General features: G+C 49.4%; 1 non-coding gene across 1 annotated transcript; it reads left to right on the top strand.

The window, feature by feature from the left end:
* The first annotated feature begins 23,610 nt into the window (after positions 1-23,610).
* LOC144723935 (U6 spliceosomal RNA) lies at positions 23,611-23,712 on the top strand. The gene has a single exon (XR_013586417.1). It is a non-coding gene; the product is annotated as a U6 spliceosomal RNA (small nuclear RNA).
* The last annotated feature ends 625 nt before the right edge of the window (positions 23,713-24,337 follow it).

Here is a 24,337-nt window from a genome sequence, read left to right as displayed (position 1 = left end):
GGGTGGGAATCGAATTCGGGTCGCCGGGATTTTTCTGTTGCGTGTAGTCACTTTAAGATGTTGCTTGTTCATGTTTTGGTTGCGGTTGCACCCGAGTCAAGATCCGCATGACTCACAGGGTGAGTCCATGTGTGTGTATTGTGCGTGTAAGTCGATGTGTTTCTATTTGCGTGTGGGTCGATGTCTGTGTGTAAGTCGGTGTGAGTGACGGTCTTATTCACCCGGGCAACGCCGGGTACTTACCGCTAGAACCTGATAAAGGAAACTGAAAACTAACCACGACACCACCGCTCCCCACGCTGGCAGGCACAGGGGCACGACACGCTTTACAGATGTGTCTTCTGCACCACGTGTCGGCAAACCAACATCACAAGGAGAGCCGTATTTATATTCACCGTTTTTTGTTTGCCTCGCCAAAATGCATCGTCTATTTGGTGTTTGAACATCTTGACGCCTGTTTTATTGGCAGAAAGGGTCAAACCTATTCTTATGTTTCATCAAGAAAAGGCATTTTTTGTTGGAACTCTGTAACAATGTTTTCTTCTTTCAAATTTCAAGAGTTGTAGCAACAGTGCGCGTGAATACGCGAGACGGTGGTTCTCAATAAATAACGCCCACGAAGCCAGTCCTCTCAAGAGCCTGTACGCCGACCCCCCCCCCGCTCGAAACAATGCGCGCTCAAAAATGTTTTGGCAGAAGGGGGGGATATTATCACACCCCCTCCCCCCACACAGCCACCCAGACAGGACCAGAACTTCTCGTTATTGTCCAAGATCGCCAGCCACGATTTCACCCACCACCCCCTTCCCTCCAAGCGCTCCGTTTATTGCGCGATCACAGAGCGCGCGGGGAGTAGCTTGTGCGCTGGGGGTTGGGGGCAGATTTCAAAGCGAGGCCATAAACTCACCAAGCTTTAAAACAAAAAAAAACCCAGGCCTTGTGGCCACTCCAAAAGGAGTGGAGATGAATGAACGTGGTGTGGGTGTGTGGGTGCGTGCGTGCGTGATGGGCAGTCGGTGGTGCGGTGATTCGTGACGATTTGCGCTACGAAACCGACGAACGGGGGGTTCCGTTGCACCGATTGAAGGCCCGGTAAGAGTGGCGAACGATTTGAGAAGGGCTCCTGGGCCCCCCGGTCCCAGTGTCGATTCGCCCTTCGGTGAGTTATCAGCTGGTGCGTTAAGATCAGCGCCCGGGAAGACAAAGGCGGTCAGGCGTCGTCGTGGTGGTGGCGGCGTTGACCAATCCACCGCCTTTCGTGCTTTGCGCCGGCCTTCGTAGGTGCTCGCGAACAACAATGCACTTGGCCCAACGGTCCGGCAAAGGCTATACGGGGGATCTTTGCCTGTTGAACGAGTGGTAGGTTGAGTACAAACACGATGTTGATTTATTTCGGCAGATCCGCGTCTTTACATAACAATATAAATAATAATAGTGTAGCAATAACAACAATAAAAACCCAACAACAAACAGTTGAATCGTGATTTGAAGCTTTCGTGACTGCACGAATCCATACTCTTTGGTTCTTTCGGTAAAAGTCACGTAGGTAGACAAAATAAATCAATAAACCAGTTCACAACTCATTTAGTCAACTCACTGCTGGGTGTGAAGACGTCTCACTACATATGAAATCAACGGGGGTCGCTGGACCACAATGCACCGCGGTGGTCAATGCGGGCTCGTTACATTGAGCACCCGCGAACTTCCGCTTCAGATTGTGCCTCGCCAGCGATGTTGATTGGCTGTTGGCCGGTGGCTGGGAATTGAAATCGGCCGAGCAAGACGTGTTCACATACTCTTAGTTCTTTCGGTGAAGTCACGTAGGTAAAAAATGAACTTAAAATTGATAAAAATAAAACAATAAAAATCACGACGTTTTGGAGGCAACACGGAAGCTTGTGTTGCCTCCGAAACGTCGTGATTTTTATTGTTTTATTTTTATTAATTTTATTTTTTACCTACGTGACTTTACCGAAAGAACTAATAGTATGAATCCTTGCAGTCACGAAAGCTTCAAACCCGTGTTCACATCTCAGCGTGTTAAACATTTGCGGTCACCGCTCACATGCACACGCATGTACAGGGTGCATCTAAAAATAATAATGCGGCACTCATATATGGGACGATCGTTTTTAGTGAAAAAAAGAACGGATGATATACTCATCTTCTTGGTTCTTTCGGTAAATTCACGTAGAATGGAAATAATAAAGTAATAAAAATTAAACATAATAAAATATTTTTATTATTTTATTATTTTCATTCTACGTGACTTTACCGAAAGAACCAAGAAGATGAATCCCTGCAGTCACGAAAGCTTTAAATCGGATGATACACTGTGACGTGATACACACATGTTTATTAACAGCTTCAAAAAGTCAGTCTCCACTCGTTCGCCATCGTTGTCGACACGTGTCTGGAATCTTCTCCAGGTGCTCTCCAGAGCTCGGAGGCAACACATTTCTCGCGGTATAGTTGCAAATTCTCAGAATTTGTAACATTTCTCCGAAGCCCCCTGTATATGGGATCACATATATTGCGGATACGTTGTTGAATACACAGACTACCCTGGCGTCAATGTGTTTATGTTTCGTCAACATTTTAAAGCTTATAGTTCTTGTTGTTCACAGCACGTTCAATGGAACGCGTACAACTCTAGCAATATTCAACTGCAGTCTCGACCACCCATAACACTCACGGAGAGCGAGATTAGATCTGGGAATCGCTCGCTCCAACCGAAAGAGAGAAAGAAAGAGAGAAAAATGAGCGGAGTAAGGGGCCGGAACTGTTAATTACCAATCACTACCCCCCCCCCCCCCCGAGTGTTTATGACTTTGATAGCAGTCCAGGGCTGAAGGCCTCTCCCCCCATCTCCCTCCCCCTATCTCCTCCCCCCAATCGCGCCAGGTTGCCTCTCACGCCGCTGTTATTGCCCTCGGCTGTTATATACCTACAGTCATTTCCGCTCCTCTTTGTAGCTGTCCAGCAATTATTAGCCCGGCGCATTGAAAGGGGGGGCAGCACTTTGAGGCGTGTGTAGCCGGGCACGAGGTGCTTTAGCGTGCGAGTGTTTGTTGTTGTTGTTGCTGCTGCTGTTGCGGTGGTGGTGGTGGTGGCTGTTGTTGTTGTTGTTGTTGTCATCGGTGAGTAAAGTCGGCATCGTTTTATTCAAGCAGGAGAAAGGAATAAACCCATTGAGACAATGGGCTGCATTTTCTCTCTTCGGCATGGGCCGAGCTTGGGTCGTAACCATCGGGGCATGTAAGTGCACGCAATGAAAATAATAATGTGATTTTCATTTCAAAGGGACATTTTTTTTTTAAGAAAGCTAGATTTGAAGTGTTCGTGACTGCAAGGATCCATACTCTTTGGTTCTTTCGGTAAAGTCACGTAGATGAAAAATATAAATAATAACATATCTAAATTAAATCACGACGTTTCGGAGGCAACACAAGCTTCCGTCATCATGTGGAACAGCCACAGCAAAATTACAGTAATTTTCATTTTATTATTTTTTATTATTTTTATTTTTCATCCACGTGACTTTACCGAAAGCACCAAATAATTTGAAGAACGCTGCCAAACTGAGAAGCTGCGCCGCGAACCCGGCGAGAACCGAACACCGCTGTCGATTATCTGAACCGGTCGCCTGGGCCTCCCCTAGGTCGACTCGGCCTTAACAAATGAGGAACTTGGCGGGGGTGTGCAAACATCGCCCACTCGGGGGGAGACAAAGGCGGCTGGTCACGACGCTGGCCACCCACCCACCCACCCACCGCCACGTGTGCCCGTGCCGGCCTTCATCGGTGCTACTCGCTAACAGCACTTGCCCCAATCGTCTGTTAAGGCTACACGGGGGATCTTTGTCTTCTTATTGTGCTCGGAGAATGTCGTTTCTGAGCCGGTTTCTTTCGCGCCTGATACATCGTGTCCGGTGCACGCCGTGTCCGTGATGGTTTACTTTCTGCGAGCGAATTAACGAGGAAGGGTTCGCGAAAAGCGTTTGACAATAATTGTCATCGCAATTGCACGAAGCGTTACGTCGAGGTTGACATAACTGTGTAGGCACCAGGGCGCAGCACGGATTGCACAATGCATACAAACATTAATACAACTGACAAAGCATCTGTTTCACACTCAAATATCAAACATAACACTATTAAGGTAATTTGGGTATGTCAACGCACCTATGAACGGCTCACGGGGATGGGGGGCGATCAACAGATCTCCCGGCCGCCTTTGTCTCCCCAGTGCTGATGGTTACACACAGTGCCAAGTAGCTCGTTTAAGGCTGAGTCAACCGGTATCCTTTTATTCGTGCAGGATAAAAAGGAATAAACCCATTGAGAGACGACCGGCTGCATTTTCTCTCTTCGGCATGGGCCGGAGCTGGGCTCGTAAACACCGGGGCATTTAAGTGCACGCAATGAAAATAATAATAATATTTTTTTTTCTTTTAAAGAGACATTTTTTTATTTCAAGAAAGCTGCCAAACTGCAACAGCGTGCGAGCGTGGGGTGGGAGGGGAGGGGAGTGCACACGTAGCTGGTTAGACGACGCACTGGGATAGAGCGAGAATAGAACTCGGGTCGCCGAGTTCGTGTCGTCAAGATAAAGATCCCCCCCGTATAGCCTTTAACAGACTGTTGGGGCAAGTTCTGTTCGCGAACACCTATGCAGGCCGGCACGGTACACGAGGGGGGTGGGTGGCTAGCACCACGCCCCATCGCATTTGTTTCCCTAGTGGCGATGTTTACACACCGCACCAGGTACTAATTTGAGGCTGAGTCGACCTAGGGGAAGCCCAGGGCCGGTTCAGATAATCGTCGCTGGTGTTGGTCGTGAGCGGGAATCGAACCCGGGTCGCCGGGTTCGTAGCGCAGCGCCCTACCCGCTACACCACCGCTCCCCATCACACACATACACACACACATACACACATACACACACACACATACACACACACATACATACACATACACACATACACACAAACACACATACATACACATACACACACACATACATACACATACACACATACATACACATACACACACACATACATACACATACACACATACACACATACACACATACATACACATACACACACACATACATACACATACACACACACTGCGGCTTTTGATGGTGCAGTGCGTAATTCTATATAGAATGAATTTGCTTCATCTTTCTGCAATAACCACGTAAAATGCGCACTGCAGCATTGCGAGAGGAGAGAGCGAGATGATGATGATGATTATGAGCCGCTTCGTTGAGGCTTTCATTTGTGGCCAGGTCGCTTCAGGAATAACAAGTTCACACCTGCGGTGCGCTTTGCCCGGTAGGATGGTTGAGTTTAATTTGTATGTTTTTGGGTGGTTAGTTTGCCATTCCTGTATATTGGACATCTGTAAAAAGAAATAGCTTCATAGTTGATCGGATTCCTCCACAAATAAATATTCTGATTAGGAATTCTGATTGACTCATGTCACGTTACGAATATATTTTGATAAACTCTCACGCGTAATGTGATGCAGTACACTGCACGCAGTCTTTTGTGTCAGTGGCTAAGGGCACGTAATCATTATATATATGTGTGTGTGTATAGGAAAAAAACACATGAGGTCTGCCAGTTGTGCGGGTTTTACAGTTGTAAACGCATTACCACCACCTCTTAAAAAAATAACAAACGCAACAGGAAGGAAGTCTCATCACTCGGCGTGGGTCTGGAAAATACGAAATATCAAATATTAATGCTACGAGTATTACTCTCTTCATGACCTTCAAGCCCCTTGTATTCGTGAAGGAGGCACTCACATTCCTAGTCTGCGCGTAACACGCTACTTGCCACATCTATACAGTTCATAAACTTATTAAAAAAAAACATCGCGTTTGTTGTATAAAGGACTGCACTGTATTTCCCCCAAAATCAAAACGCGGCTAGCTCACGAACGCAATGCGAGTTTTAGCTCATTAAACATTGTAATGCAACATGCCGAAATTTGTTTTGTATCATCGCATTATTTAGGAGTTTTTTTTTCTCGCAATTTTTTTTTTTTAGAGAATGGACACTTTAGTCGTAGGGACTTCTTCGTTTTGATTGTTACTTTCAATAATAATAACACAACATAATAACGATTAACACCACATATATTCGCCTAACACCACAGTCGAGATACGCGCATCAGAGCCTCTCACCCACCACCCTCTCTCTCTCTTCATCCCCGCATCTCACGATTTTACGAACGCTGGATAATCTCCGTGCTCAGAATCGCCGCCGTTCGAGTGACGGTTCCGTTCGCGTCTCTTGTTGACAAATTTCAACAATAACAAGGACGACAACAACAACAAAAAGTGCCAACTTAAATGCGCTCTCGACCGAACATTCCCGGCCGGATGTGCCCATTCATTCGTCTTTGCCGATTTATAAAACACCGGGCAGTCCGCGCCGGGCATATGATCGCGTGCCCAAGACACTCGAAATGACGATCAACGACTGTGATTTGGAGCAACAACAACAACAACAACAACTCCGCACTCATTTAGATGCTCTCGCAGAGAGGATATGGTGCGCGAAACAAAATAAACCAATTTCTGTTGTTATTTTTACACGTTTGTTTCAATGTTGATAGAGATGAAGAGGCGTCAGCTATTTCGTGGTTCCCTTAAAGTGCAGGACTGTATGTCGGCGAGGCCAGGGTTGAGAGTCGCCGTCTCGCAGCGCGAGTTGCATACAACCTCCACCATCAACAACCTCCACCACCAACAACCTCCACCATCAACAACCTCCACCACCAACAACCTCCACCACCAACAACCTCCACCATCAACAACTTCCATCATCAACAACCTCCACTGTCAACAACCTCCACCATCAACAACCTCCACTGTCAACAACCTCCACTGTCAAGAACCTCCACTACCAACAACCTCCACCATCAACAACCTCCACTGTCAACAACCTCCACTGTCAACAACCTCCACCGTCAACAACCTCCACTGTCAACAACCTCCACCGTCAACAACCTCCACCATCAACAACCTCCACCACCAACAACCTCCACCATCAACAACCTCCACCATCAACAACCTCCACCGTCAACAACCTCCACCATCAGCAAACTCCACCATCAACAACCTCCACCATCCACAACCTCCACCGTCAACAACCTCCACCATCAACAACCTCCACTGTCAACAACCTCCACTGTCAACAACCTCCACCGTCAACAACCTCCACTGTCAACAACCTCCACCGTCAACAACCTCCACCATCAACAACCTCCACCACCAACAACCTCCACCATCAACAACCTCCACCATCAACAACCTCCACCGTCAACAACCTCCACCATCAACAACCTCCATCATCAACAACCTCCACTGTCAACAACCTCCACTGTCAAGAACCTCCACTACCAACAACCTCCACCATCAACAACCTCCACTGTCAACAACCTCCACTGTCAACAACCTCCACCATCAACAATCTCCACCATCAACAACCTCCACCACCAACAACCTCCACCACCAACAACCTCCACCACCAACAACCTCCACCACCAACAACCTCCACCATCAACAACCTCCACCATCAACAATCTCCACCATCAACAATCTCCACCGTCAACAACCTCCACCATCAACAACGACAAAGATCGCCCGTATAGCCTTAAACAGGCTGTTAGCGAGTAGCACCTATGAGGGTGGGCATCGCCTTGCCCGACCGCCTTTGTCTCCCGAGTTGCGATGTTGACACACGGCACCAGCAACCAATTTATTCAGGGCCGAGTCGAGCTCGACGTAGACCTCGGACCGATTCCGATCATCGTCAGGTGGTCGGGTTCCTTAGCGCAGCGCGCCACGACCGCTCATCGCCACCACCACCACCACCACCAAACAACAACAACCACCACCAACAACAACAATCACCACCGCCTAGAGGGGCGGCGCGGGGGGGGGGGTGAGTCGCGTGCAACTGGACTCTTGAACGCCACCCGTGCGCAACTCGGTTGGGAAATGTTCGGCCAAAACTGAGACGGTCAGAGCGGTTGCATTCTTTTGCTGTCGCTCGCAACTGCGGCGAGTTGGCGCCCCGCGCCCCTTCGCTTGGGGAGCCGCGTGTCGTTTTTGTGGCAGCGCGCACGCAACGAATTATCCAACTGGGTAACCTCGCAACGGCGTGAGTGACAATCGATGCTTAGTCCATCGGCCTGTGTTGCCTTTCCAGACTCCTGTCAACCGGCAGCAGCTGCAGCAGCATGTGCCGCTCCAAACGTTAAAAAAATAATTCGCGCTGTGCGCTCGGGAACCCCCCGGTTTGCCCTGATTTTGGGGAACTTTCTGGGGTTCATCGACAAAAGCGGGGGGGGGGGGAGACTTCGCTCCTCGCCGCGGGGCCCGGACTCAGGGTCGCCGCAAAGTTCTGTAAAGAAGTGACAACATTTTGAAAAAAAAAACATTTTCCCTTTTTATAATAATAATTATTATAATAAAAAAAAACATTACGTGAACAAAATCTTTTGCCGAGATTTCACCTCGCAATGCGTCTTCACGCCTAACCCTGCCGCTCCCTCCCTCCCCCACCGCACCTCCCCCTCCTCGCCCCCCCCCTCCTGCTGCTCCCCCCCTCCTCCCCCCCCTCCTGCTCCCCTTGTCCCCACCGCTGCCCCCAAAGAGCAGCACCGTCTTTGTCTCACCGCGGCTGCCTCCTCCTCCTCCTCCCCCCACGCTCTCAACATGTCCGCCAGACCCCTTAGTGCCGCAATCCGCGACAGAATTTACAACTCCTGGGACGCGGGGCCAGAGAAGAGAAGAATGGGGGGGGGTAATGTAGGGGGGGGGAGGGGGGGCATCAGAGCGCGTCTCATTGGTCGAGAGAAGTCACGACGCGAATCCGCAGCGATGATGATGATGGTCGTGAACTTTTTTTTTGATACACATCAGTTTTTTCCCGCCGCTATTATTTTTACGCATTCTAAGGCAACCCTCCGCGCGGGCGGGATGTGCCGTGGGCGCCTCTCCCGTGTCTCTCTCGTCTCTCTCCCACTCATCTCGACCCCCCCCCTCCCCAAAAAAAAAAACGCGAGCTCCCACCGAAGTCGTTCCGTCGCCGGGGTCTGTAGCAGAGACAGCGGCAACGTTAACTTGGAGGGAAGTGCGGAGATGGAGGGGGGAGGGAAAAGTGTGTGTAGGGGGGGGGGGCAGGGGGGGGGTAAAGACGACGGCTCGCGTGAGACGATGGTTCCCGGCACGCGCGCGAAATGGAGTCGGCTAAGAAGGTGGCCACAGCTGCGGCGCGCAGCGAGAGAGAGAGGAGAGGGAGAGACGGTGGCGATGGGGGGCAGCGAGAGAGAGAGGAGAGGGAGAGACGGAGGCGATGGGGGGCAGCGAGAGAGAGAGGCGAGAGAGAGACGGTGGCGATGGGGGGCAGCGAGAGAGAGAGGCGAGAGAGAGACGGAGGCGATGGGGGGCAGCGAGAGAGAGAGGAGAGAGAGAGACGGTGGCGATGGCGCGCAGCGAGAGAGAGAGGCGAGAGAGAGACGGAGGCGATGGGGGGCAGCGAGAGAGAGAGGCGAGAGAGAGACGGTGGCGATGGGGGGCAGCGAGAGAGAGAGGCGAGAGACGGAGGCGATGGGGGGCAGCGACACCCCGGGCTCGAGCGCCACGTTCCCGCCGGCCATCCCGTGGACCCCCGGTAAGGACTCTCACCCGAAACGTCGTCGCCGCCGCCTTCGCCTCGCCGTTAGACGCCGGCTCCGTTATTTCGTCAACTTGTTTCTCTCTCTCTCTATCCCTCGCGATCATCAGCAACTACTTTTCAGAATTCATTCAACGGATACACGTGTGTGTGTGTATATATACATACACTCGTTTTTGGAGTGAGATAGTTTGTAAACCACGCGGGGTTGTTATTGCACTTTCGGCTGAGAAGGGGGTTTGCAATCAGACCTCCCGATAGATAAATAGTGAGAAGATACCCGCCGGTATTTCTCTCTTCCCCCCCCCCTCTCTCTTTCTCTCCGAAGCTGCGCAGACGTTTCGGGAAGAGGGGTTGGCAACTCACGGCGTCGGGGAGGGCTGACACCGCAGGGAGCGAGGACGGCAGACAGATCGAACGAGACGATAGCAGAATTTAAAAAAAAACGAAATCTCGAGCGCGCTGCGGGCGTTTCGTTTTGACGTCGTCTATTTGTTTAATTTTCACACGTACGTAAATATTCACACGTAAAGTTCGCGTAAGACTCAGCCACTGGTCCTTCATCACGATACGACGAGACAGCCCGAAGCGTACGAATTCATCCTTTGCGGAAAACTCTCTTTGCTGAGAGCGGGGCAGAGGGCGGCGGGGGGGGGGACCGAGGGAGTTTGTGGTAGAGCGGGGGGGGGGTATTGGCTGGCATCCGTCGCCGCAGGGCTCAGTGTGGGGGGGGGGCGGTGAAATGAACTCGATGAGAGAGAGGGGGGGGGGACGCGACATCGGCTGTCGCGGGTGCATTGCGCACGGACACTCGGCTCGATGCGGGCTGTGCTCACCTCTCCCCCCCCCCCCCCATTGAGGGGCGAACCACAACAACAACAACCACAACAACAACAACAACAACCGTCGGTCTCTCTTTCTCTCTGTGTTGTTCTTCATCGCCGGTTTCCTTGCTGCGCCGCGCCTTTCACCAGCGAGCTGAGATCGTGGCTCGCTTCCCCCGCGCCGAGGTACGTAGCGAACTCGCTCCGACACGCTGCTGCTGCTGCTGCTGCTTGTGATGATGATGATGATCGATAGATCGATAGATCGATCGATCGATCGCTCGCGTGCGTTTTTTTTTTTTGAACCGCGAAAATTCATCTTAAACATTCATTTTTTTTTGTTGACGCAGCCTATGATTGAGACGTTGATTGAAACGCGGCTCACAGGACTGACACACACACACACAGGTACACACACGCACACACACTTACACAGACGCACACAGACGCACAAACGCAACGGCACAACACACAGGCGCACACGCGCATAGGCACAACACACAGGGACACACACACACACACAAGCTCACATACACAGACACACACACACACAAGCTCACATACACAGTCACACACACACACACAAGCTCACATACACAAGCACACACACACACACAAGCTCACATACACAGGGGCACACACACACACACAAGCTCACATACACACGCACACACACACACACAAGCTCACATACACAGGCACACACACACACACACAAGCTCACATACACAAGTACACACACACACACACAAGCTCACACACACAAGCTCACACACACACACACACAAGCTCACATACACAGGCACACACACACACACAAGCTCACATACACAGACACACACACACACACACAAGCTCACATACACAGACACACACACAAGCTCACATACACAGGCACACACACACACACACAAGCTCACATACACAGGGGCACACACACACACACAAGCTCACACACACAGGCACACACACACACAAGCTCACATACACAGGGGCACACACACACACACACAAGCTCACATACACAGACACACACACACACACACAAGCTCACACACACAAGCACACACACACACACAAGCTCACATACACAGGCACTCACACACACACACACAAGCTCACATACACAGGGGCACACACACACACACACAAGCTCACATACACACACACACACAAGCTCACATACACAGACACACACACACACAAGCTCACATACACAGACACACACACACACACAAGCTCACATACACAGGGGCACACACACACACACAAGCTCACATACACAGACACACACACACACACAAGCTCACATACACACACACACACAAGCTCACATACACAGGGGCACACACACACACACAAGCTCACATACACAGGGGCACACACACACACACAAGCTCACATACACAGACACACACACAAGCTCACATACACAGGGGCACACACACACACAAGCTCACATACACAGGCACAGATACAGACGCACCCACGCACGGCCCGCGCGTATTGAATCTCCAAGTCATCCGCATGGGGACCGTGTCCGCTGTTGTTGTTGACGGTGGTGAGCTCTGTGACCTTTTACTGCAACTTGTGTCTTGAACGTAAACAAAAACAATCGTTCAGGACGTCTGCTGTAATACCGATACGCAGCTGCGTGGGTGAAATGCAACTCGTTGTACAAAGCAACCCTCTCAACTCGGTCGACGTTTCGTAGACTGGTCCCTGGTGGAGCGCAGTGGACGTTCCACCAACGTCGGCTCATCAGCGCCAAAGGAGTTTTGGCCGATTTTGGTCAACTTCCTTTGCGAGGTTGCACTTGAGTAGTCGACACACTACTGGACGTGACGCTTCAGACACTCGTCATCAGCAGCAGCAGCAGGAGGAGGGAATGAGTGATTCTCACATCGTGACAGAACTGTTCCTTCACGTTCAAATGTTGTGCTGAGCAAACCGGGTCGATGTCTCCATCACAAATTGTGGGGGGGGTGGGTGGCGGGGGAAAGTCGTACGTACGTTCGGTCGTTTCGCCAAATGATCGAACCTTTTTTTTGTAAATATGCAAAGCGTTTCAAAACAAAAAAAACCCCACAAACAACTTGAAATGCAACGTGTCACCGCCTCGCTACGTTCGGGGTTTCGTCTCACGCACGCGAAAACAAGAGAAACATTTATGAAATCGTCGCGCGCACTTTTTTTCATTTTCCTGCATTGCTTTAAAACGCGGGTAAAGCCGATCGCATCACGCGAAGGCGACGGGGGGGAGGGGGGGGTTAAACTTCACTGTCTGCGGATATCCCTCGGATCGATCGTAGACGCGAGATGTTTTGTTGTTGTTGTTGCTGCTGCTGCTGCTCGTGCCCTGGGAGGCATCCGTCCGCATCCTCGCGTTCTTCACCTGTCCCTTGTCCCGTGAACCAAACGAACACCGATGGACGCGCTGCGTGTGAACGGCGCGTGCCGAGATTTTTACGCATTGCGGTGCCACCCACCCACCTGCCCCCCTCACCTCCCTCCTTCCCCTCGACTGTTTGCCCGAAGTGGTATTGTGAAAGCTGAGTACTGCTACTGCTGTTAATACTGAATGATGATGATGCTGCTGCTGCGTCTTGCTTTGACTGTAATGTGATGCTCACCAAATAATTACTGTCGATGTATTGACGTCGTGGTCTTATTAATAATAGTATCATAATTAATACTAACATTACTAACATTAAGTCCCAGAATTCAATTAAATCCCGCACTCTATTAGAAGCTCAGACACACGTTTGAGTGTGTATATAAAGATATGTATATAAGACAAACGCATCTGTAACCGTATAAAAAAAAAACAGAGCAAGCGGCAAAGGTGATGCAACTTTTCGTATTGTTTATTTTAAATGCCTTTCAAACAGTTACCTACTTTTGCAACGCGCATAGCGCGATCCATATCCATAGCCGTCGTTCTCATTGTCATTCCGCGAAAGTTGTCGCTGCTCAGCACGTGCGGGGAGGGGAGGGAAGCGGGGGTGCGAGGTGCGAGGGGGGAATGCCGCGGTTAGAATGCGGATGAAGTTACAAAAAAAAATAAGAGAAAAAAATAATTAAATGAAGATATCTGACAATAAAATTTTTAGATGTGGGGGGGGGTACCCACGTGACCCCCGCCCCCCACCCTCGCAGTGACGCGATTTTGCGCAATGCGGCACTGCAGTTGGAGGAAGCGCGCAGCCTTTAGCGCGGAGGCGCTGGCCAATGGCGAGCGCGACGTCTCTCTCGGCTCGGCTAGGAGGAGGAGGATGTTCAGTCAGCGACTCGCGGTTGGTGTGACGAGTGGGGAGGGTGGGGGGCAGCAGTGGGGGGCAGCAGTGGGGGGGCAGTGGGGGGGGGGCAGTGGGAGGGGGTGGATCTAGAGGGAATGTGCGCGCGCGTCTACGGAGCGGTGGCAGGAGGTGTAGAAACAGACAGAGGGTTGTGTGTGGAGGGGGGTGCGAGGGGGGGGGAGGGCTAGACAGCCCCTCCTCCCCCCGCCCTCCTACCCCGCCTGACGTCACGGCCCCAGTGCGCTCTCTCCTCCGACGCTCTTTGACAAATTCGCTCGCGCCGTCTCACGCCGCATTCGTGCGCAATGCCCCATCGCGACCGAACGCGCGCGGCGCCTCTGGTTGGTGTGGCGGCGCTCGCGTTGCGTTGCCACTCCTTTGCCGGGGGGGGGAGGGGGGGGTGGCGCCTTCGTCGGCTTGCCGATCGGCAACAGCCGGGCTGACTCGCGGCTCCACGTATCGGTCATTCGGTTTTTTTTTCTCTCTCTTTTAAGCAAACCCGCAACCACCACAACCCTCCTCCTCCTCCTCCCCCCCTCCCAGACACTTCTGCTCATCGCGTTACCCCGATCGGTGTCGTTCGGGGCTACGCTTACGCGAGCTACGCCCTAGGTGCTGATTGCGTGCTGATTTTGTGTGTGTGTGCGCGTCTTTATTTCCACCCCAACCCCCACCCGAACCATTCATTTCATTTTGTGGCATCCACAAAAACGCGACGCCCCACATCGATGCTTCGTTCGTCGCTTTAATTCGGCGCGCGCGCAACGAGATTTTCTTTGTTACCGTGCGCGCGTCTGTGTGCGCGCTCTCTGCGCCCGGCTCTCTCGACACCACTTGCAATCCACGCAGCGTGGATGGAGTTTTTTTTTTATTTTCTTTGCAATATTCTAGGAGAGGGGTTTTTTTTTATTTAATAAAATATATCAAAAAAATCAACATCGATGAGCTTTGCTGGACGAATGCGCGATTCAAATGAGAACGCTCCGTTACGTCGACGATTTTTTCATCATTTCAAACGCGTTACTCGCCCATCATGCGCGGAGGGGGGGGAGGAGGGGTGAGGAGGGTGGGGCGCGGGGGTGGTGGTGGTGGTGGTGAAGGTGGTGGTGGTGGTGGTGAAGGTGGTGGTGGTGATGAAGGTGATGGTGGACTTGTAAGGGCTCTGGGCGCGAAACGTCCCCATGCAACTCGACGGTTGCAATCGGCCCGGGTCCGCGTACCCTGTAGGTACGACCTTGCGTGTCCCCAAAAAGGTTGCAAGGTTGTGACTACAGCGTACGCGGCTCCGGGAACATACCTGCAGCATCGGCAACGGTGGTGGTGGTGGTGGTAGTGGAGAGAGGATGGCCACTGAAACAGAAGAACAAGGCCCATTGCCCGAAACGTTAGCGAAATCATATGAATTGTTCTCTGTTTGCGTGGTCGTGTCGTTGTTGGTGTCACGTGCGACGAGGTGGGGTGAGACGACCGCTCGTTGGTTGTAGCGGCGCCTGGTGAAGGTGTGCAGTGTGTGTTGTGTGTGCTACAGTCGTGTGTGTGTTGTGTGTGTTGTGTTTGTTGTTGTGTGTTGTGTATAGTGCCGTGTGTGTTGTGTATACTACAGTGTGTGTGTGTTGTGTGCGTTGTGTGTACTACAGTGTGTGTGTTGTGTGTGTTGTGTATACTACAGTGTGCATTTTGTATACTACAGTGTGTGCGTTGTGTATACTACAGTGTGTGTGTTGTGTGTGTTGTGTGTACTACAGTGTGTGTGTTGTGTGTGTTGTGTGTACTACAGTGTGTGTGTTGTGTGTGTTGTGTATACTACAGTGTGCATTTTGTATACTACAGTGTGTGCGTTGTGTATACTACAGTGTGTGTATTGTGTGTGTTGTGTATACTACAGTGTGTGTATTGTGTGTGTTGTGTGTACTACAGTGTGTGTGTTGTGTGTGTTGTGTTTGTTGTTGTGTGTTGTGTATAGTGCAGTGTGTGTATTGTGTGTGTTGTGCATACTACAGTGTGTGTTGTGTATACTACAGTGTGTGTGTTGTGTGCATTTTGTATACTACAGTGTGTGCGTTGTGTATACTACAGTGTGTGTGTGTTGTGTGTGTTGTGTATACTACAGTGTGTGTGTTGTGTGCATTTTGTATACTACAGTGTGTGTGTTGTGTATACTACAGTGTGTGTGTTGTGTTTACTAAAGTTGTGTGTGTTGTGTGTGTTGTGTGTGTTGTGTATACTACAGTGTGTGTGCTGTGTTGTGTGTGTGTGTTGTGTGTACTATATTCGTGTGTTGTGTTGTGTGTGCTGTGTGTGTTGTGTGTGTTGTGTGTGCTGTGTGTGTTGTGTGTGCTGTGTGTGTTGTGTGTGTCGTGTGTGCTGTGTGTGTTGTGTTGTGTGTGCTGTGTGTGTTGTGTGTGTCGTGTGTGTCGTGTGTGCTGTGTGTGTTGTGTTGTGTCGTGTGTGCTGTGCGTGTTGTGTTGTGTGTGCTGTGTGTGTTGTGTGTGCTGTGTTGTGTGTGCTGTGTGTGCTGTGTGTGTTGTGTTGTGTCGTGTGTGCTGTGTGTGTTGTGTTGTGTGTGCTGTGTGTGTTGTGTGTGTTGTGTTGTGTGTGTTGTGTGTGTTGTGTGTGCTGTGTGTGTTGTGTGTGTTGTGTTGTGTGTGTTGTGTGTGTTGTGTGTGTTGTGTGTGTCGTGTGTGTTGTGTAAACTACACACAGCTCCAGATCCGCGCCTGGTAGATGGCGCAACTTGATGCGAGGTTCGGTCTCGGATCGTTTGATCGATTGGCCGCCGCGCAATCCCCACGTACCACGATCGATCATTTGCGATCATCTTGGCTCTAAATAATGTTTAAGATTTGCGGTCACATGGACCGATATTCGCGGTGAATCAAGCACGCGTGTGTGTATATGTAACTGTGGTTGTATTCCGGAGCTCGCATATAGATGTATGTCGTATTGTATTATTTTATTCATTAAATAAAATATATATATATCTACACAACCCCCTTCGGCGCAATTCTTTACACAAATATACACGTGGCGTGTGCGAGGTCGGTGAGTTTTTTGGGATTTCAAGAAAGAATCCGCGCGACATTAGCTCGCAAAACATCGCTACCACCCCTCCCCGTGCCGTGTACACACAGCGAGTGCACACAAAGTGTACGTGTTGTGTTACACTCTGAGTGTGTGTGTACACACAGCGAGTGCACACAAAGTGTACGTGTTGTGTTACACTCTGTGTGTGTGTGTACACAGCGAGTGCACACAAAGTGTACGTGTTGTGTTACACTCTGTGTGTGTGTGTACACACAGCGAGTGCACACAAAGTGTACGTGTTGTGTTACACTCTGTGTGTGTGTGTACACACAGCGAGTGCACACAAAGTGTGCGTGTTGTGTTACACTCTGAGTGTGTGTGTACACACAGTGAGTGCACACAAAGTGTACGTGTTGTGTTACACTCTGTGTGTGTGTACACAGCGAGTGCACACAAAGTGTGCGTGTTGTGTTCCACTCTGTGTGTGTGTGTGTGTACACACAGCGAGTGCACACAAAGTGTACGTGTTGTGTTACACTCTGTGTGTGTGTGTACACACAGCGAGTGCACACAAAGTGTACGTGTTGTGTTACACTCTGTGTGTGTGTGTACACACAGCGAGTGCACACAAAGTGTACGTGTTGTGTTACACTCTGTGTGTGTGTACACACAGCGAGTGCACACAAAGTGTACGTGTTGTGTTACACTCTGTGTGTGTGTGTACACACAGCGAGTGCACACAAAGTGTACGTGTTGCGTTACACTGTGTGTGTGTGTACACACAGCGAGTGCACACAAAGTGTACGTGTTGCGTTACACTCTGTGTGTGTGTGTACACACAGCGAGTGCACACAAAGTGTACGTGTTGCGTTACACTCTGTGTGTGTGTGTGTACACACAGCGAGTGCACACAAAGTGTACGTGTTGTGTTACACTCTGTGTGTGTGTACACACAGCGAGTGCACACAAAGTGTACGTGTTGTGTTACACTCTGTGTGTGTGTACACACAGCGAGTGCACACAAAGTGTACGTGTTGTGTTACACTGTGTGTGTGTGTACACACAGCGAGTGCACACAAAGTGTACGTGCTGTGTTACACTCTGTGTGTGTGTACACACAGCGAGTGCACACAAAGTGTACGTGTTGTGTTACACTGTGTGTGTGTGTACACACAGCGAGTGCACACAAAGTGTACGTGTTGTGTTACACTCTGTGTGTGTGTACACACAGCGAGTGCACACAAAGTGTACGTGTTGTGTTACACTCTGTGTGTGTGTACACACAGCGAGTGCACACAAAGTGTACGTGTTGTGTTACACTCTGTGTGTGTGTGTACACACAGCGAGTGCACACAAAGTGTACGTGTTGTGTTACACTCTGTGTGTGTGTGTACACACAGCGAGTGCACACACAGTGTACGTGTTGTGTTACACTCTGTGTGTGTGTGTACACACAGCGAGTGCACACAAAGTGTACGTGTTGCGTTACACTCTGTGTGTGTGTGTACACACAGCGAGTGCACACAAAGTATACGTGTTGTGTTACACTCTGTGTGTGTGTGTACACACAGCGAGTGCACACAAAGTGTACTTGTTGTGTTACACTCTGTGTGTGTGTGTACACAGCGAGTGCACACAAAGTGTACGTGTTGCGTTACACTCTGTGTGTGTGTGTACACACAGCGAGTGCACACAAAGTGTACGTGTTGTGTTACACTCTGTGTGTGTGTGTACACACAGCGAGTGCACACACAGTGTACGTGTTGTGTTCCACTCTGTGTGTGTATGTACACAACAAAGTGTACGTGTTGTGTTACACTCTCTGTGTGTGTGTACACAAAGTATACGTGTTGTGTTACACTCTCTGTGTGTGTATGTACACAACAAAGTGTACGTGTTGTGTTACACTCTCTGTGTGTGTACACAAAGTGTACGTGTTGCGTTACACTCTCTGTGTGTGTGTACACAACAAAGTGTACGTAAGCGCATGAGCAAATATTGAAATCGTCAACACGATTCGTCACGATGGTGATGGAGACAATGAGGGGTGGAGAGGAGGTGGGGGCCGGCCAGGGGGGAGGGGGGGGGTGAAGGAGGGTAGGTGGGGGGGGGGAGCGGTGGCGCAGTGGTTAGCGCACCGGAGCTGTGGAACCCGTTGCCACTTGAATTCGATTCCCGATCACGGATGAACACCGATCCTGGGTCCGTTACTCGCCTTTTGCCAAGACTCCACTGACCACAGCGGTGAAGTATGGTCAAATAACTCCTCCATTACAGATATATATTTATTAAAAAAATATATAAATCTGCATTGCATATATATATGTGTACGAACACTGCATATTCAGGCCGGAACAAAACGTAAACGCGTCGCTCATCGTGCAAATGGACAATCTCGAAGGAAGCCATTCTGCACGTGAGGTCAGTCCGCGCAGCTCTCAGACCGAACGAATCAACAAATACATTAATTAATACGCCCCGCCCCCCCCGCCGCATTGCCCCCCATTGCCCCCCATTGCCCCCCCCAATCACGATGTGGAAACGTGCGCCCGTTCGGTACCGACGTAGCGCCCGGGAGAGCGGCAAAACACCAGTGACGATTATCTGAACCGGTCCTGGGCCTTCCCTAGGTCGACTCAGCCTCAAATGAGTACCTGGTGCGGTGTGTAAACATCGCCACTAGGGAGACAAAGGCGGTCGGGCGTGGTGCTGGCCACCCACCCCCTCGTGTACCGTTCCGGCCTTCATAGGTGCTCGCTAACAGCACTTGCCCCTACAGTCTGTTAAGGCTATACGGGGATCTTTGTCTTTGTCTTTGTATGTTTATATATGAAGGGTATACAATGTGAACACATCTATTGTATATCTTCCGTCTCGGGAGAAATCGTATGTAGGAAGCCGACGTGCAATGGCGATGAGTCGTCGTCGTCGAGTGTGTGGTGATGCTGGTGGCGGTCTCTGTTGTCAACAATTTAAATTGTTCGACTTAAAACGTTCGTGACTGCAGGGATTCATAGTCACGTCGATATAAACAATAATAATACAATAAAATGTATGTATTCGTCTTATTCTACCGAAAGAACCAAATAATATGAATACAAATTCTACATTACAACATTACTCGTCAACAGCACTGCCCTTAAGGGAACTATATGTGTGCATTATATTGATATATAATATACTGTATATATGTATATATAATATACTGTATATATATATGTATTTTCGTGGAATGTTCGATGTTGGTGTTTTTCGCAATGTTCAGCGTTTTGCGTGATGCAATGTAGCACGATATTTACAAAATAAAAAGTCAAGAAAGTATGACATTACACATTTTAAATATGGGACGTTTTGGTGCAAGCTACACGTTCTTTATAGCGCGTTGATCAATGGAAGGGCGCAATGACGAACGCGTGGATGTGTTTTTTTTTAATTAATGTTTTTTTGTGCTTGTGCACCCATCACTGCCAATGCGGCGGTATTACGCTACACGCGCCGGATGATTGTTAAAAACGTCTGCGTCACTAGAAACACGTGCGCACACACACCGGGCTCTCGAACTGTATTTGAATCGGCGCCGTGAACGAAAACAGAAGAAACGTGAATTGCCGTGTAACGAGTTATTTCGTATTTTAATTGGGGAGTCAATTGGAAGTGAGAGCTGGGATGAGACGCGCTGCAGAGTAACTCGAGAAAAGTATTCCGACAGACGCTGTTCTTCACCTGAGGACGGCTGCTTGCGTTGTGGCCGAAACGTCGTGAGAATTGTATTTTATTATGTTTTAATTGTTATTATTTTATAATTTCCCTTCTACGTGACTTTACCGAAAGAACCAAGAAGATGAATCCCTGCAGTCACGAAAGCTTCAAATCGAAAAATATCGAGTTAAGTTTGAAGTCGCGTTTTAGTATTGATGTGAACATTTCGATTAATATTATTGCTCTGTTTTGACACTATTGTTTTGACTAAAGTATTTAAATCGCTCGGCCCCATCTGGGTCTTCATTTAAGTTACTTCGTTTGTCCCATTTGGCCGATGCGCAGTGACTTTCATACGGTTCCTTTATTTACCCAGAATCTCTCTTGGGATGGGGAAACAAAATTAATCGCAATGGGAAAGAAAGAGACGGTAATGCGATATCGTTATCGGCTGTGGTCGTAGTTACATCATATTCCTTTCGCGCTGCGAAGTCTTAATGTTTTATGAGCGAAGCCATATCAATAGCATCCATCAGTAATTGGTCTTCATGATTAAACATCGTCTGGTGGTGGTGGTGGTGGTGATGCTGCGACTATTGATTATGCGCGCGACGTTGGGCAGAGTGGTGCACAAAACACAATTAACAAAACAAAAACACAATTCCACGCAATCGTCGATAACACGGTGGCATTAAAAAAAAAACAATAGATGTGTAAAATCGGCGACGTTTCGGGCAATGGACCTTCGTGCATGGTCTTCGTAATGCCCCACAAATGCCCGCTCATCGGCGTGAAACTTACAAGTGGCACTTAACGAATGGATGAGTACGGAGTGTGAATGTGCAACGCATGTTAGCAATGAATATACATGACTAAATACATACATACATATATATTTTTTTTAATAACGAATCAATCAACAACGATATATAGATTAATTAATAATCAACCGCCCGTTATTCCAGAATTTCTTATTTATTTTTTGGGACAAATTATTTCGTTTTAAATAAACACGTAAAATTGATTAATTCTTAAAACAAATGTTGGGATTTCATGATTTCACTTATCCGGCCTTCCCAATTAAAGTGTCGCAAGTAGCTTTCTTTAAACAATTCCTAGCAATGTATTATCGATGATTAAATAGAGCCTTAACGTGTGTAACAGTAGACAAACGCTACTCGTATTTGTAGCGGATATGGCCGTGATTAATTTGGTAATTTTCCCCATTCCTTTCTTACCATCTACCAAACACGACACTTAATCTTCATCGCTTCACGAGCCTTTCATCATCATATCGTTCACATGGTCGTGTTGATTTGGTCGTGTTGATTGACCGTGTATATTTTACAGGCGTAATTTTAATTAACGGATATGCTGTATGGTGCAAGCGAAATCACTGTTAATATATTATTATTAATATAACAAATCAAATTTATAATTCCAATTCCAACCTAGGATCCCAATTGGGTGCCATAAATTTGCACAAGTCAAATATTTTAAAAAAACATTTTTTTGACAAACTTCGTAAATTATTCTTCTTGGTTCTTTCGGTAAAGTCACGTAGATCGTGACTTTGACTACGTGACTTTACCGAAAGAACCAAGAGGATGAATCCCTGCAGTCACGAAAGCTTTAAATCGAAATTCGTAAATTCTCTATTTGCAAGTGTTTTCTTAGATATATATGAGAAAAAAAATCTAAACTTTAAAGAAAATAAATAGAACCTGCGACGTTTCGGGCAGTGACCCTTTTTAGTAGCACATAAAGAAGGGCCATTGCTCGAAACGTCGCAGATTAATATATTGATGTGTTCTTTTAGTGCCACAGTGTTGTTTCCGGTTGTGTTGAGTTGTTATTGTTAATTTGGAGTTGTGAAACCACTGCCAACACAGCAGCAACGTCGCCAAATAATCTGGCATCTCAATGGGCCCCTCTAACTGGTTCAATACAGTCCAACTATCTATTACATTGTAAACTTTTTATTTTACCAAGTAAGGCGTGACCTGGCCACGAAAGATAATAGCTCAACGAAGTGGCTTACGTGGAAATGTATAGCAGCCAAATACTCTGAACGCATGATGTTGATTTTAAATGTGGAGGGGAAAACCGGAAGACCTGGAGAAAAATCCACGCGACCACAGAGAGAGAGAGAGCCAGGCAAACTCCAAATATACTACAACAGGCGTCAGGGTTTGGGATCGAACCCACGACCTCCTGCATACCGGGCGAGGGAGTTTTAACATCTCGCCATATGTAGCCATCAAGGCGCGTAGAATATAAGTTGCAAAATCAATACATGAGAATGTTCTTGTAATAAACCAACGCTACTTTATTTTTAAAATGTTCTTATACGTGGACAGATGTGTAAGGGAAGCCCAATATCTATTGTTAAAAACACATTTGAAAAAATAAACACGTGTCAATAACACGGCAGCCTTAAAGGTGGGGGGGGGGGGCATATAAGAGGCGACGTTTCAGACAATGCACCTTGTTCATAGCGCAGAAAAATAACAACAACCGCCATTCGCCACTTAAGTGACGGTGACATCCCCACGGCGCTTGTGCCAGGCTACGTGCACCTTTGAGGCCACGTGAAGTGTCACAATGCTCGCTGGGCACGAGGAGGCCCCCCCCCCCCCAGGTGCCATGGGTTGGTGACTGACCCCTCCCGCCACCAGACACACAAACAACACAGATCCACAGCGTGGACAGGCGCGCCAGTGTCCCTTACCTTCCCACATCGCTGCCAGTAGGCGGCGCGCTAGGACCGGATTGCCTGCTACGTAATATACAACCTCAGCGCGCGCGCCATTATACCGCGTCCCCTCGGTTGGGGGGGCGGGGGGAGGCGGGGGGCTCTATCTAGGCGCATGCGCAGTCGCGGCTCATCCAAGGAATCCTTTGGAGCCCCGTTGTTGAGCGCTCCCCTCTTCCAATGGGCCCAGGGCGAGTCTGCCACGAGGCGAGATGCGTGCGACCCAAAACACAACCCTGGGCGCACAGCTGCCGAGAGGAGCTCCCACCTCGCCTCTCGATCTCTCGCTCGCTCTCTCGCTCCCACTTGCTCCGGCAGTACACGTACTACAATTGGAACGATACACAGAAGATTAGCATGGCCCTGCGCAAAGATGACACGCAGATTCGTGAAGCGTTCTCTCTCTCGCTGTTTCTCTCTCAAAAGTCTCTCTCGCTGTCTTTCTCTCGCTGTCTCTCTCTCGCTGTCTCTCTCGCTGTCTCACTCTCGCTGTCTCACTCTCGCTGTCTCTCTCTCTCTCGCGCTCTTCGGCGACTGCGTTGCTCACGACCCTGGCAGAGCAAACCCCCAAGTTCGAATCCCCGCCCGCGAGCGATGCGATTTCCGCAACAAGTTGCAGCGGCGGATGTATTTGGACTGGGACTCGGGTCTCGCCCGAGGTCGGACTCGGCCTTAAACGAGTGCCTGGTGCGGTGTGTACATTGTGAGCAGTGGGGAGACAAAGGCGGCCGGGCGTGGGGTTGTTGACCACCGCACTCCCCGTCCAGCGCCGTGCCGACATTCCTCGTTGCTACTCGCTAACAGCACTTGCCCCCAACACTCTCTTAAAGGCTATACGGGGGATCTTTGCCTTTGGTCACAAATCCACCCCTTCGCTGTGCGTGCCCCCACCGCGTGTAGCTTGATAGGTGTTGCTGCAAGTGCAGTTTGCGAGCACCTATTAAGGCCCAACTTTACGCCCGGCCGCGTTTGTCTCTCCCCAACGCTGATGTTGGCACAATGCGAGTGTCCATCTCGCACACTTGCCTGGTGC

The sequence above is a fragment of the Lampetra planeri genome, chromosome 1 (genome assembly GCF_965212315.1).
Source record: "Lampetra planeri chromosome 1, kcLamPlan1.2.h2, whole genome shotgun sequence".
NCBI classification, from domain to species: domain Eukaryota; kingdom Metazoa; phylum Chordata; class Hyperoartia; order Petromyzontiformes; family Petromyzontidae; genus Lampetra; species Lampetra planeri.
Note: the sequence above shows the minus strand (reverse complement) of the source record. Positions and strands in the feature narration are given on the sequence as shown.